Source organism: Felis catus, chromosome B1 (assembly GCF_018350175.1).
Source record: "Felis catus isolate Fca126 chromosome B1, F.catus_Fca126_mat1.0, whole genome shotgun sequence".
NCBI lineage: Eukaryota > Metazoa > Chordata > Mammalia > Carnivora > Felidae > Felis > Felis catus.
The window spans coordinates 189,701,762-189,713,789 of NC_058371.1; positions in this window are offsets into that span (position 1 = coordinate 189,701,762).

The window sequence follows — 12,028 nt, forward strand, 5'->3', positions numbered from 1 at the left end:
TTGAGTCTCTAATTTCTCATCTGTACACTGGGGAGCAAACCAGGTCTGCCTCCCTTGGAACCTTTTCTGAGTTTTTGTTGATCATAAATGTGGTGCTGCATGAGAAAGGAATGTGCGAGCTGTGAAGTGCTACACAAGTGTGGGTTATTATTCATTTGTTACCACAGCAACCGAAGGGCATCTCTGTGACAACAGAACAGCTAACTGAAAAGCAATGATTAAAAAAAAAAGTATTGTTAAGATCGAAGTATGTGATCCTCTAACAGCAAGAAAGCCCTAATATGAATATTTCTCCCATGCCCTTTTTTCCCCAATCAAGAAGTATTACCTATACATATAGATAATGTTTTTAAATACAGAGAACTGAAAAAAAACTATGGTTATTTTTTAAATGTCTTTTCAATGTTTATTTTTCCTTGCTCATGAATACATGTATATAGGTAAAGATATTTAGACAGGTATCATGTCAAATTTTACAAGCTGAGATCATACTGTGTATTCATTCCATTTGTATTCTTCTTTCTGCATATTCTTTTCTAATGAATTCATGGTTCTTTATGTATATTAATATTTTCCCAAAATATTATTATAGTCATTGTATGATATTGTATTGCATGTCTATACCATAATTCTTCTAACAAACTATTATTGAATATTTTGGGTGTCTCTCTCTCTCTCCTCCTCACTCTCTCTCCTGCTTTTGTTTTGGTTGGCTATTGAAACAATACTGCAGCAAATATCATAGGTCTTTAGAAAGACACAGACAAAATCTCTTTCAAGGAGTGGTATTGGAGCTGAGGGTGAATGCCCAGAAGGAGCCAGGCATTAGGGAGGAGCATTCCAAGCACAAGGGCAAGCAAGTACAGTCCTTTGTGGAAACTGGGTTTAACTGATAAGACTATATTACTTTCCCAGGGTGGGAAGTATAACTTACCCCTCATTCTGACTGGCAGTGGATTAAATGAAGTTATTTCCTTATTTAAGCAATTGCAGTTTAGAGGCGGTCCATTCTAGGCTGCCACATTGTCTCCCATACAAGCTTTCCATTGCACAATTGGACAGATGCTAAAGCCGAAATCTCTAAACATCTTGAATCTTCCTCAGTCCTTAAGATAATATTTGCTATATATTATCTTGTCTGGAAATATATATTAGGTGAATTTAGTACTTACAGTGTAGCCTACTATTTTATAAAGTAATAAGCAAAATCAGTCTCTACCAACAGGGCCTCTTCAAAGAAGTTTCATATGCTGGTAATTAATATTTAATTCCTTTATAGAAATTATGAGGAAGACCAAAGAGAAACTACACAGAACTCCAGACCAATTAATTTCTTCTAAACATAAATTTCTGGTGTCTGATACCTATACATGCAGACAGAGTAAAAAGCAAACAAAGGAACACAAATATTTGGAAAAAGGATGATTTGGTGATATCCTAGTTATGGAGAAAAAGATGACTCACATTTTCTTTGCCTTTATTTTTATAGTGTAACACATACTGTTTATTTCAAGATGAATGCATCTAGTATGAGTATGACCATCTTCCCTGTCCTATCGTTTTCCAAATAGATTTTTCCCCTCCCCTTAGCATGTGTCCTTAGGACATCTTGGAGGGCTTAGAGTAGATTTTGGGATATTACACTGTGATGATTGATGGGGGAGACACACTTAGCTTGGCGACATTTGCCACCTGTACCCTCAATTTCCCATCTCCTAACTCCATACTTATGTAGGCACCCCTGTTTTTCCAATATGCTAGAAAACAATTTTCTGATTTTACAACAAAGTATATTCTTTCAGCTGAAGACCAGAATGCTGAGCTGTTTTAATATACCAAATTTATTTTTAAGCCAACTGCTAGAGAAAGCTTAATGTGTAACCTGTCCATGTTTGATTAATGCAGATAAAAATGTCACCTAACAATTTGAGGAGAGGAATAAAGACCAGGTGTGATCCCAGGTGAACACAGAACACACAACACAGCTCCCAGCTGTCCTTCTTTATAAGAAACTGCACTGCACATAAAGCAACAATTTCAGAAAATCAGGAGACGTTAGTGCTGTATTGAGCAGAAATTAAAGGACCCACTGACAAACTGGATTTTGTTGGGGGTTTCTCCCTAAGAAGCCCACTTGACAGATGGGGTGAAGAATTCAGAGAGAGAGCTGGGCCATGCCATGCAACTTACACAGACAAATACATCCACTGTGCCCTGTGGAAAACAATCATTTCTTGATTTGGCTGTGTACTCCATGGTCAAATTGGGTTTAATTAGAACAAAGTAGTGATGACGTCCTTAGGCTGCTCTGGCTTGAAGTAGCTGGGCTGAGCTGAGCATCACTCTTGCCAATGCCCTTGTGGCTTAAGACTGAGTCTGGCTGGAAAAGACTAGGCATGGGGCACCCTCTTGCTCCAGAGACCCGTGTGGGTATGTGACAAGGGACTCTCTCTCCCCAGCCCCCTGCAGCAGCCTGAGAAGATTCTTTTTTGATACTCTTGTCCTTCGACTCTCATAGTACGATAGTCCATTGACCTCACAGAACCTTGAGGGGAAAGAAAATATTGAAATACATTAAAAATAAATTTGAAAGCTTAGAAGAAAGAAGACTGGCAGACAACTCAGTCCAATCATGTTCTAGTGCTTTGTGGAAAGTAAAGCTTGTAAATGATTAACCTGGATACTTCACTGAGATTTCTAAGCAAAGTGTTAAACACACAGCCTGCTTTCTCCTTGCTGAGTAACACTGGTGTGCAACACTAGAGTGCAGAGAGATTGCAAAAGGGATTGTTAAGCAAAGAGGAACCAGCACTTGATGATTTGGAAGATTCTCAGTCTATCTAGATAGGGTGTTCTGGAAAAGGGACCAAGTGTGTGATTGGACAACTGTTTAGCAAACAGTTGAATCAAAAGAGATTAGGTGTGTGACTCATGGATCCAATCAACCATCTCAAGGAAGCTAGGAATAGAGATCATTTATACAGAAAATATCTGTAGAGCACCCTTTTTTCCTGATGGCATGGACTCACATGAAGTGTAACCAAGGCCAGCTATGACTTTCAGAAATTTGTTATCAGTAGAAACATTATCAGCCTGGATTCAAAGGGACTGATATGGGATATGGTGAGGGAAGCATGATTTTGGGGGCAAAGCCACAGTGCAGATGTTGGCAAGGTGGACCCAGAGGGCACAGGCCCAAGGAACAGGGCCATCTTCTCCTGGATTCTGGAGGGCAGAGATCTCTGTGGGTTCAGAGGGTGGATCTACCATTGAGGAAGTGGAACTACCACCCCAATGAGTCCAGAGGACCCAACGTCCATTCAGATAGATGAATTTCGAATCTTAAAATCTAATGGAGTTTGTTCTGCCAAGTTTCAGATTTTCCTAGAGACCATGACCCGTTATTTTCCTTCCAATTCTCTCTTTTGGAACGTGAAGTCTGTCCTGTGCCTATCCCACCTTGTATTTTGGAAGCACATAACTTGTCTGTTCTTACGGGTTTAGAGATGGAGAGGAATTTTTCCGCAGAATGAATCATACCCTAAGTCTCACCCATAACCAACTTAGATGATGTTTGGATAAGGTTTTGGGCTTGGAATTGATACTGGAATGGATTAAAACTCTGGGGATAAACAAAATGAGTACACTTCACATGTGAAAAGGACATGAATTTTGGGGGAAGTCAAAAGTCAGACTGTTATGGATTCAGTTGTGTCCCCCTAAAATTTATAAGTTGATATTCTAATCCCTAGTGCCTCATAATGTTACCATATTTGAAGACAGAGACATTAGAAAGGTCATTAGGGTAGGCCCTAATCTACCAGGACTGGTGTCCTTATAAAAATTGGAAATCAGAGACAGACATGCAAATAGGGAATATGATGTGAAGAGAAATAAGGAGAAGGTGACCATCTATGAGCCTAGGAGAGAGACCTGGAATAGAACTTTCCTTCACAGCCCTCAGGAAGAAGAAACCCTGAGGATACCTTGATAAGAGGCTTTGCCACTAAGACTCTCCGACAATAAATTTCTGTTGTTTAAGCCACTCAGTCTGTGGTATTTTGTTATGACAGCCCAAGCAAACTAAAATAAATAGATATGAATGAGTCCTTTTCTTCTCCACAATCCGTGATTAAGCTAAGAATGCAGCCTTTGTGTTACCAATACAATAAATAATTAAATGCCTACTGTGTGCCGTGCCCAGTACCAACAGCTAAAGGGGATCAAAGAACAGTTAAAATTGAGTCAGCTTATGGATTTCAGTTTGAAATAATCATATTTTAAAATGTCTGGGGAAACTGTGAGTCAGTTACCAACAAATGATTTCTGGAAATAAATAAGTTCATACATTTGAATTGGAAAACTTTAAAAAAGAGATTGTTTCTTTATGTGACCCCTCTCCACCTTGAGCAGTACTCATGGCACTGCAGCTAGAAGTTGTAAAGTTACTGTCGCAAAAGTACACCAGGAAATGAAAGCAACTGACATTCTCATAGTGAGGACAGCATATCATTGCTTGTTTTGCAGTTTTATGCAGAACTAGATCCATTTTAAACTCAAATGTATATGTTAAGTATAATATTTATTACTTTACACTTTTGGGTATGCATACAATGTGTAGCATTTATGAGGTGAATAAAGTTAACTAGTGACAAGTGTCCCCTTTATTTTAAAGTTATTTTTGGAAGTTTTTTTCTAAGTACCATTGAATTACAATATTCTTAATATTTTCAACCCCAAGTTCTTTAGGATATGATTTGCACATGTTATTTTATTTTGCATAGAGAGAGCTTTTACAAGTACTTCTCTAAGTATTCTTTGATTTTATCCATCAAGCAAGATAATTAGCATTATATTACAGTGTTGGGTTTTTTCAAAAATTAATATTGTATCTGAGGACAATACATCTGGCTAATTAATTATATGATGTGGATCAATGGGACAATTTGTTAATAAATTCTACTGGTGATGATGGAAACAGTTCATGAAGACAGTCCATGCATCAGGATAAGACTACAGCCTTTATATTTGTTTACTAATAAATTTAAGACTAGAGGTAGCATAGGAAAAAATAATGGAGATACCAAAATTTGTAAGTTCATGGACATTTTAGCTGTAGAAATGAGAGTAGGAAATAAAACTCACTAGTGTGGCACCTAGACCAATCATGTAGTGATGGATTTTCTTTTCTTTTTTTTTTTTTAGTGTTTATTTTTGAAGGAGAGAGAGACAGAACACGGTGGGGATGAGAGGCAGAGAGAGAGGGAGACACAGCATCTGAAGCAGGCTCCAGGCTCTCAGCTGTCAGCACAGTGCCCAACGTGGGACTCAAACTCACGAGCAGTGAAGTCATGACTTGAGCCAATCGGATGCTTAACTGACTGAGCCACCCAGGCACGCCAGTGATGGATTTTCTATAGTGAGGTCCCTTGACCATACCTGACTGCTGAGCAGAATGGACTTCAGTAATGTGAGGAAGGTCTAGCAGCTAGAATGGAGAACATGACTTGGAAAAATATCTGGTCAATTGGGATGTTCACTCTTCTCTGATGAGAGTGGCCATGGCTATGGAAATTGGAGGCTCCATGTAAGTGGGATTAATGTAGACTTCCTGGACCAGGGTAGTTTGACCTGGTGTGTGGGACATAGGATGCTCTTGACAATTTTAAGTGATCCATCTTCTCAGAAGAGTTTCCCACAATAGGGTGAAGGGTCAAGGAAATGGGTTTGGTTTTTAAGGGAAAGGAGGATTTTTGTAAAAACTAATCTTTGAGTTAATGTTACCCAAAAGGTTTGAGATTCCAACTGAGGCTTGCTTCTTCAGGAGGATGGCGGTATAGGAGGACGCTGGGGTCACCACATCCTGCGGATCACTTAGATTCCACCCATACCTGCCTAAATAACCCAGAAAACCGCCAGAAGACTAGCAGAATGGATTCTCCAGAGCCAAGCATAGACGAGAGGCACACGGAAGAGGGTAGGAAGGGTGGAGGGGCGGTGCGCACTACACGGACTGGCGGAAGGGAGCCAGGGCAGAAGGGCAGCCTACAGGCAAAGCAGAACCCCCGAGTCTGGTTTGCAAGAGAGGAGGGGCTGGAAGGAGTGTGTTCGGACAGCAAGCGGGACTTAATATCTGGAAGGTTATTAGCTAACAGCTCTGCTCAGAGAGCGGGAGGTCTGGAGGACAACGGGAGGGAGAGTTGTTGAGCCCAGGACTGACAACAGAGCTCAGCTTGGCAGAGAACAAAGGCGCTGGCCAGCGCCATCTCCCTCACCCATCCCCCAGCCAAAATCCCAAAGGGAACCAGTTCCTGTCAGGGAAGTTGCTTGCACCTCGCAAACACCCAACGCTGTGCTTCTGCGAGTCCATCCCTCTGGCGGTGGGCCTGATTCCCTCTAGGTGCTTCAGGACCCCTCCCAAAGTGGACCTCCGAAGGAAAAGCGATCTGAGCCTGCCCCTCTGCCCCAGGGCACCTTGCTGATCCACCCCGGCTAATACGCCAGATCCCCAGCACCACAAGCCTGGCAGTGTGCAAGTAGCCCAGATGGGCCATGCCACCCCACAGTGAATTCCACCCCTAGGAGAGGGGAAGAGAAGGTACACACCAGTCTGACTGTGGCCCCAGCGGTGGGCTGGGGTAGACATCAGGTCTAACTGTGGCCCTGCCCACCAACGCAAGTTACTCCAGACAGCACAGAGGAAGAGCCCTGCAGTTCTGCACCACTCCAGGGACTATCCAAAATGATGAAATGGAAGAATTCCCCTCATAAGAATCTCCAGGAAATAGCAACAGCTAATGAACTGATCAGAAACGATTTAAACAATATAACAGAAAGTGAATTTAGGATAATAGTCATAAAATTAATTGTTGGGTTTGAAAACAGCATAAAGGACAGCAGAGAATCTATTGCTACAGAGATCAAGGGAGTAAGGAACAGCCAGGAAGAGCTAAAAAATGCTATTAATGATCTGCAAAATAAAATGGAGATGACCACAGCTCAGATTGAAGAGGCAGAGGAGAGAATAGATGAACTAGAAGATAAAATTATGGAAAAAGAAGAAGCTGAGAAGAAGAGAGATAAAAAAAAATCCAGGAGTATGAGGGGAAAATTAGAGAACTAAGTGATGCACTAAAGAGAAATATTTATAATTGATATTCCAGAGGAGGAAGAGAGAGGGAAAGGTGCTGAAGGTGTACTTGAAGAAATAATAGCTGAGAACTTCCCTGATCTGGGGAAGGAAAAAGGCATTGAAATCCAAGAGGCACAGAGAACTCCCTTCAGACGTAACTTGAATCGATCTTCTGCACAACATATCATAGTGAAACTGGCAAAATACAAGGATAAAGAGAAAATTCTGAAAGCAGCTAGGGATAAACGTGCTCTAACGTATAAAGGGAGACCGATAAGACTCGTGACGGATCTCTCTACTGAAAATTGGCAGGCCAGAAAAGAATGGCAGGAAATCTTCAATGTGATGAACAGAAAAAATATGCAGCCGAGAATCCTTTATCCAGCAAATCTGTCATCTAGAATAGAAGGAGAGATAAAGGTCTTCCCAAACAAACAAAAACTGAAGGAATTCATCACCACTAAACCAGCCCTACAAGAGATCCTAATGGGGATCCTGTGAGACAAAGTACCAGAGACATTGCTACAAGCATGAAACCTACAGACATCACAATGACTCTAAACCCATATCTTTCTATAATAACACTGAATGTAAATGGACTAAATGTGCTAACCAAAAGACATAGGGTATCAGCATGAATAAAAAAACAAGACCCATCTATTCGCTGTCTACAAGAGACTCATTTTATACCTGAGAACACCTTCAGATTGAAAGTGAGGGGATGGAGAACTATTTATCATGCTACTGGAAGTCAAAAGAAACCTGGAGTAGCCATACTTATATCAGACAAACTAGACTCTAAATTAAAGGCTGTAACAAGAGATGAAGAAAGGCATTATATAATAATTACAGGGTCTACCCATCAGGAAGAGCTAACAATTATAAATGTCTATGAGCCGAATACGGGAGCCCCCAAATATATAAAACAATTACTCACAAACATAAGAAACCTTATTGATAAGAATGTGGTAATTGCAGGGGACTTTAATACCGCACTTACAACAATGGATAGATCATCTAGACACACGGTCAATAAAGAAACAAGGGCCCTGAATGATACATTGGATCAGATGGACTTAACAGATATATTTAGTACTCTGCATACCAAAGCAACAGAATATAGTTTCTTCTCGAGTGCACATGGAACATTCTCCAAGACAGATCACATACTGGGTCACAAAACAGCCCTTCATAAGTATACAAGAATTGAGATCATACCATGCATACTTTCAGACCACGATGCTATGAAGTTTGAAATCAACCACAGGAAAAAGTCTGGAAAACCTCCAAAAGGATGGAGGTTAAAGAACACCCCACTAAAGAATGAATGGGTCAACCAGGCAATTAGAGAAGAAATTAAAAAGTATATGGAAACAAACAAAAATGAAAATACAACAATGCAAACGCTTTGGGATGCAGCAAAGGCAGTCCTGAGAAGAAAATACATTGCAATCCAGGCCTATCTCAAGAAACAAGAAAACTCCCAAATACAAAATCTAACAGCACACCTAAAGGAAATAGAAGCAGAACAGCAAAGACACCCTAAACCCAGCAGAAGAAGAGAAATAATAAAGATCAGAGCAGAAATAAACAATATAGAATCTAAAAAAAAAAAAAAAAAAACTGTAGAGCAGATCAACGAAACCAAGAGTTGGTTTTTTGAAAAAATAAACAAAATTGATAAACCTCTAGCCAGGCTTCTCAAAAAGAAAAGAGAGATGACCCAAATAGATAAAATCATGAATGAAAATGGAATTATTACAACCAATCCCTCAGAAATGCAAGCAATTATCAGGGAATACTATGAAAAATTATAGGCCAATAAACTGGACAACCTGGAAGAAATGGACAAATTCCTAAACTCCCACACTCTTCCAAAACTCAATCAGGAGGAAATAGAAAGCTTGAACAGACCCATAACCAGCGAAGAAATTGAATCGGTTATCAAAAATCTCCCAACAAATAAGAGTCCAGGACCAGATGGCTTCCCAGGGGAGTTCTACCAGACGTTTAAAGCAGAGATAATACCTATCCTTCTCAAGCTATTCCAAAAAATAGAAAGGAAAGGAAAACTTCCAGACTCGTTCTATGAAGCCAGCAATACTTTGATTCCTAAACCAGATAGAGACCCAGTAAAAAAAGAGAACTACAGGCGAATATCCCTGCTGAATATGTATGCAAAAATTCTCGATAAGATACTAGCAAATCGAATTCAACAGCATATAAAAAGAATTATTCACCATGATCAAGTGGGATTCATTCCTGGGATGCAGGGCTGGTTCAACATTCGCAAATCAATCAACGTGATACATCACAGTGATAAAAGAAAAGATAAGAACCATATGATCCTGTCAATCGATGCAGAAAAGGCATTTGACAAAATTCAGCAACTTTCTTAATGAAAACCCTCAAGAAAGTTGGGATAGAAGGAACATACTTAAAGATCATAAAAGCCATTTATGAAAAGCCCACAGCTAACATCATCCTCAATGGGGAAAAACTGAGAGCGTTTTCCCTGTGATCAGGAACACGACAGGGGCGTCCACTCTCACCGCTGTTGTTTAACATAGTGTTGGAAGTGCTAGCATCAGCAATCAGACAACAAAAGGAAATCAAAGGCATCAAAATTGGCAAAGATGAAGTTAAGCTTTCACTTTTTGCAGATGACATGATATTATATGTGGAAAATCTGATAGACTCCACCAAAAGTCTGTGAGAACTGATACATGAATTCAGCAAAGTTGCAGGATACAAAATCAATGTACAGAAATCAGTTGCATTCTTATAGACTAATAATGAAGCAACAGAAAGACAAATAAAGAAACTGATCCCATTCACAATTGCACCAAGAAGCATAAAATACCTAGGAATAAATCTAACCAAAGATGTAAAAGATCTGTATGCTGAAAACTATAGGAAGCTTATGAAGGATATTGAATAAGATCTAAAGAAATGGAAAAACATTCCATGCTCATGGATTGGAAGAATAAATATTGTCAAAATGTCAATACTACCCAAATCTCTCTATACATTCAATGCAATCCCAATCAAAATTGCACCAGCATTCTTCTCAAAGCTAGAACAAGCAATCCTAAAATTCATATGGAACCACAAAAGGCCCCGAATAGCCAAAGGAATTTTGAAGAAGAAGACCAAAGCAGAAGGCATCACAATCCCAGACTTTTAGCCTCTACTACAAAGCTGTAATCATCAGCATGGTATTGGCACAGAAACAGACACATAGACCAATGGAATAGAGTAGAAACCCCAGAACTAGACCCACAAAAGTATGGCCAACTAATCTTTGACAAAGCAAAAAAGAATATCCAATGAAAAAAAGACAGTCTCTTTAAAAAATGGTGCTGGGAGAACTGGACAGCAACATGTAGAAGGTTGAAACTAGACCACTTTCTTATACCATTCACAAAAATAAACTCAAATGGATAAAGGACCTGAATGCAAGACAGGAAACCATCAAAACACTAGAGGAGAAAGCAGGAAAAGACCTCTCTGACCTCAGCCGCAGCAATTTCTTACTTGACACATCCCCAAAGGCAAGGGAATTAAAAGCAAAAATGAACTATTGGGACCTTATCAAGATAAAAAGCTTCTGCACAACAAAGGAAACAATCAACAAAGCTAAAAGGCAACCAACGGAATGGGAAAAGATATTTGCAAACGACATATCGGACAAAGGGCTAGTATCCAAAATCTATAAAGAGCTCACCAAACTCCACATCCGAAAAACAAATAATCCAGTGAAGAAATGGGCAGAAAACATGAATAGACACTTCTCTAAAGAAGACATCTGGATGGCCAACAGGCACATAAAAAGATGCTCAACGTCGCTCCTCATCAGGGAAATACAAATCAAAACCACACTCAGATATCACCTCACGTCAGTCATAGTGGCCAAAATGAACAAATCAGGAGACTATAGATGCTGGAGAGGATGTGGAGAAACGGGAACCCTCTTGCACTGGTGGTGGGAATGCAAACTGGTGCAGCCACTCTGTAAAACAGTGTGGAGGTTCCTCAGAAAATTAAAAATAGGGGCGCCTGGGTGGCGCAGTCGGTTAAGCGTCCGACTTCAGCCAGGTCACGATCTCGCGGTCCGTGAGTTCGAGCCCCGCGTCAGGCTCTGGGCTGATGGCTTAGAGCCTGGAGCCTGTTTCTGATTCTATGTCTCCCTCTGTCTCTGCCCCTCCCCTGTTCATGCTCTGTCTCTCTCTGTCCCAAAAATAAATAAACGTTGAAAAAAAAATTTTTAAATAAAAAAAAAAAAAGAAAATTAAAAATAGACCTACCATTGACCCAGCAGTAACACTGCTAGGAATTTACCCAAAGGATACAGGAGTACTGATGCATAGGGGCACTTGTACCCTAATATTTATAGCAGCACTCTTAACAATAGCCAAACTATGGAAAGAGCCTAAATGTCCATCAACTGATGAATGGATAAAGAAATTGTGGTTTACATACACAATGAGTACTACATGGCAATGAGAAAGAATGAAATATGGCCCTTTGTAGTAACGTGGATGGAACTGGAGAGTGTGATGCTAAGTGAAATAAGCCATACAGAGAAAGACAGATACCATATGTTTTCACTCTTATGTGGATCCTGAGAAACTTAACAGGAACCCATTGGGAGGGGGAGGGGGAAAAATAGAGGTTAGAGTGGGAGAGAGCCAAAGCATAAGAGACTCTTAAAAACTGAGAACAAACTGAAGGTTGATGGGCGGTGGGAAAGAGGGAAGGGTGGGTGATGGGTTTTGAAGAGGGCATCTTTTGGGATGAGCACTGAGTGTTGTATGGAAACCATTTTGACAATAAATCTCATATATTAAAAATAAATAAATAAATAAATAAATAAATAAATAAATAAATAAATGT